The sequence below is a fragment of the Papio anubis genome, chromosome 4 (assembly GCF_008728515.1).
Source record: "Papio anubis isolate 15944 chromosome 4, Panubis1.0, whole genome shotgun sequence".
Lineage (NCBI taxonomy): Eukaryota > Metazoa > Chordata > Mammalia > Primates > Cercopithecidae > Papio > Papio anubis.
In genome coordinates, this window is record NC_044979.1 from 60,236,203 (window position 1) to 60,241,276 (window position 5,074).

Consider the following 5,074-nt stretch of genomic DNA (forward strand, 5'->3'; position numbering starts at 1 on the left):
AGATATCTCAAACTTACCATATCCCCAAAGAAAACGAAATCTCTAGTCATTCCTTCAAACTTGCTCCTCCTGAATTTCTTCATCTCAATAACAACTCTGTTCTTCTCTTGATTGCTTAAACCAAAAACATTGGTATCATTCCCACTCTCTTTCTGGCATCAGACTTCATGTCTGAAAAGAGAGAAGACACTGAACGGCATTTTCACACTGTTGCAAACCAACACCCATAGTCCAGGCAAGTTATTTTTCCCTTGTAAACAAGGACACGTTCAAGGAAATAAAAGTTAGTATATGTTGCACATATTCTATTTGAAAAAGAAATTTAATTACTTTAAAAAACTAGAGGAGTAGATGGGGGAAGAGATTAAGAAGAGAGAAAATCTCAACTATGAATCTTTCTGTCTCTCTCTCTGTCTGCCTATCTACACACAAACAGATACATCTAATTTAAGATTTAAAGACTTAAGAAATACCTATCCATCTGAGAAATAGCAGGAATTGCCTCAGAAACAATTTGTTAACTAATGCCAAAAAAAAAATCAGACTTTTGCTGCACACTCTTCAACTTTCAACTCCTTAATTTACATTTTACAGACACCTCTTTTAAGATACATATTGTAAGTATGTATCATTTTTAAACTTCCAAAAGTTAACTCAGATTTTGATATTGATTGATATGTTCTAAACTCTGTAAGTATAACCTCTTTCAATCATGATAATAAATTCATGACATTGAAACTGTAGCTATTCCAATTTTACAAATAAGAAAACCAAGGCACAGAGAGGTTAACTTGCTTAAGTCACATAGAGAGTAAGTGAAGGTGCTAAGACATTAGCAGAAGCACACTAGCCTTACACGACACCCTTAACGATTGATAAGCCATGTTTTTCTAAATATACAAATCTAATAGTTAGTAGATGCTCCAAAAGTTTATGATGCTTGTTAAATACACATACCTCTATCAAATTTCTAATAAATATTAATTCCCATCTTTGCCATTTATTTATTCAGTTAATAAAAGTCCTGTGAGAGTAGGCACTGACTCAGAAAGTTCAGTGCTAAATTCTTTAGGGCCTAGATAAAGGCCTGGCAAAAATTGATGCTCAATGAGTATTGATTGACTAAATAAAAACACAGTGTGCTGGACCTATAAAAATAAAAAAATACATGATTTATGCTAAGAGCTCAAATCTTTGTTAGATTATATGACTGAGTGACCAATATAGGTAAGACTGCTATTAAATTGATCATTAATGTCATGACTAGAGCAAGTGCCATTACACTATCTCTTGCCATCATTTTCATCAGCCCTGGTAACACAGATCACATCTCTGTTTACTTTGTAACTACCTGCTTACTATCAGATCAATCGCTGGACAGCATCCTGGTTATCTCTCTTGGCTGTACTTTTGCCATTAAACTTCAAAATCAGCCCACTGATATATCAGACACAACCTTACCTAAGAATTGTAATTTGTTAGTATTTATTAAAGCCATTAACAAATTAGAGTTAACATTCTCCGGATGAAGAAGAGAAAAGGCAAGAGAGAGAATGAATCAATTATATCTCAATGTTTCTGAGTCTGTTAAGGAGAAGGAAAGAATAGGAATACATATTTACTGTAAAAACCTTGGAGTCCTATTAAATAACAATTATTTTGCCCTCCTGGCAAAGAAAAACAAAAACTAGGGTAATTAAAATGTTGGAAAGGAAGTGGTGCTGCCTCTTATTTAAAGTCTACTTAACCAATTGTCTTTTCATTATCATTATAAAATTATATCCAGCAAAACCAAATACTCTCAACTTCTACCTGTTCATCTATACCAGCTGTTACACAGAGCCTAAAATAGCATCTCAAGAAAATATGTGTGTCTTTTTTTAATTCTCAAAGCTGCATAGAATTTGTGAATTGATATTTTAGCTTTTTGAACTTTAAAATGATTTTCTGCTGAAATAAGTCTATTAGAATGCACCGATGCATATTTTACACAGCCTACTTCTTTACATCATAGTCACCATAACTTTCACTACAAATGTCTTGTGTACCAAGAATTTATGGGCTTCACAGACATGCCCTTGCTATAGATAGCCACAAAAAATTATCGTGAAAGTCTAAATTTTTGATATGCTTGAAGTTCATTATATAAAAAATATGTTTGTGTGTATTTTCCTCAATTATAGTCTTTCTTAAGGTTCTGAGACTTTTGTGTAACCTAATAAATGAAATATCCATCTGGCACCAGGATAAATATGTTCTGCCTGCTGTAGTAAAGTGCCAGATCAAAATTCAGGACTTAGAAACACATGTTCTAGAATGGAATCCTTGAATCCTAGACCACTTAGTGAAATCAAGCATGCGATACCTGGATCAGAGCATGTAGAAGTAAAGCTCCTGAAAACATTTTTCTGTAAGCTACATTTTCCCCCTCACGTAAAGGGATATTTGCCAGCTTTGTAATGTGAGGCCTTGTAGGAGGTGGTGCCTTAACTGCACCACTTAAAAACCTTGCATGTGACCAGTAAAACTTGGAGAATATCTGACCTAGGAAATCTTGAGGATTAAAAAAGCGGACCAGTGCTGTGGTTTCAGGGCCAGGACAGTTGCTACAGGATTGGAATCAGACAGTACTCAGAGTTTGTTGGAGCAAAGGATGTGTGAATGCTTCCTATAAAACAAGTGGGTCACGTGCTAGAGGGTGCTGGTGGCAATGTAGTATCTTCTTTGGTCCTTGGCCAATGGGGTCACATATACGGACAAAGAAAGCCAAGCAGCAGGAAGCTGGAGGTACACAAGAGCTTCCTAGGGCCTTCCTAAGGATTTAGAAGCCATCATTTGACATAGAGACTTATCTATCTGCCTCAGTGGAAGTACGGGTGGGAGAACCACAAGAGAATCTCTGAAAAACGTTTGAAGTGTCCCACTAGAAAAACAGATGATTTTAAACCTTTGCCAGGCCCTGCACCAACTTAACATAGAACGCATCAGTCATCAGTTGAAGTAAAATCTTTCTTATTCCCTTGATTCTCCTCTCTCCCATGCTTAGGCAGAATGGGAAAAGAGAAAGGCCATGCATTTCTTAACCAAATATCAGAGAATGTCAACTGCTAGCAAGATGTAAAAGTCTGTCTTTATAATGGAAATTAAATATTAAATACCATCTTGGATTGGATATTTTAAATTTCTGATTCAACAGTCTCTGTTTTCACTGAAAGTGAATATAGGACTCTCGATTACTAATAAGTAAACAAAAAAGTCATGAGATGTGCCCAAATTTCACCCACTGGCACAGAAAGATACTTGTCAATGAAATAAATTTTGAAAAGAAAAGGGGAGACAAAAGTAAAGTTAGCATTTTGATTGCAATTTATATCTTATACATCAAGCTTCTACAAGATGTATGCCCAAGTATATGCTTCTTGAATATGTAAATATGTATATACATATATATACATTTGTGTGTGTATACATACATACATATATATATATATATTTCCTGACAGTAACATTTGTAAGAATCTGAGAATATAATCTAGAATAACATAAAGCTAGCAGCTAAAACCTAAAAGATGAAAATTTAACTTCAAACATTACCTATGATATTTATATTTGTTTCTTTAAAAAATCTTACACAATTCTAGTTAAATGATGAAGACCAATCTGAGCTCCTGTTGTGTTTTGTTTGTATTTATTTAAAATTTTAAATTAGACTATGGTTTTTGTTTGTTTTTTTGTATCTAGATAATAAGGTACTCTAGGGAAGACTGCAACTATATTACTCTATTCGGTAGTTGGTAAATAATAGTTGCACACAAAATTGGAAGAACTGTAAATTCTGGAATTAGCCATAATGATTTGATGCTTTTTAAAAATTGAATTTGTTGTTAATATCTATTTTAACATATTTGAAAGATGTTTTATCTTTTGTATGTGCATGTATTGTAATGCCATTAAAATGGGCATGTAGCTAGCAAATACTCATAGTACTTTTTAATGGAATCTTCTGTAAATGTTTTTAGAATCTTGTGGAAGAACATTTTTTAACTTAAACAAATAAGAATATGAGCTGAAATTTCACAACTTAATTGGTCTTTGACTTAGGACTTCAGTGTATTCATTAGTAAAATGACAGGAAAAATACGACCCTTTTGAATTGCAGAATCACAGATTGTGGTATAATGGATAAGCCCCCTTTGTTAATAAATGAATAAAAGAAATGTATTTTAAATTTCCTTACATTTATACTTCCTATTTCTATATCTCTTTTCTCTTAGGTAAGAAGCAAAGTAACCAGAAGTGACTATTTTAAAACAAGTAGCTTATAAACTGGCATTCCTCCCTGTGTTATGCAGACTATTTTTGCAGGCTTTCCTTGGCTTATTCTTACTCAGCTATATTTTTAAGAAATGTAAGTGGCCATAACTAAGCCTTTAGTTCTCTTCGCCCTTCCTTCACTGTTAACATTATCTTAAACAACTATCCTTCTGCTTTTTCCCATTGTAGGCATATCATATGAAGCAACACATTTATCAAATAATTTTAAGTTTACTTCACCACTATACAAAGGCGGTGAATAAAGTTACTTGCTTATTTTTTCTCATTGATGAACAAAATCAGGTATTCTGACATTTCTACTGCATGGTTGCCTGCAGAGATAATGAAATCCTCTTTCATTCACTGCAGATTCCCGTGGGGCTGAGTTTCATCTGCTTCCTATTATTGTTTATCCCTGCCACGTGGAGAGTTTACATCACATCCACTTTCAAAGGGGCACAGATGATACTCTGCAGTTACAAAGGAGAAAGCAATTGGATCAACAATCTCCAGTAAATAAGCAATTTCCTGGCATTTAACCCTGAGTCATCTTAATTCATCTATTTTAAATTGTCTATGTACATTGAAGGTAGAGAGACAAAACTGAATTCCATTTCCTTAGAATTGTATCTTCTGGGTGAATCAATAAAGTCATCAATGCTTCTGTATTCACTGATTTAACAAATCTTGTTTGCTCAGTAACTCTATGCACTGTGCATAATAGGCCCTATACAAAATTCACCCTCTAAATTTTATAATA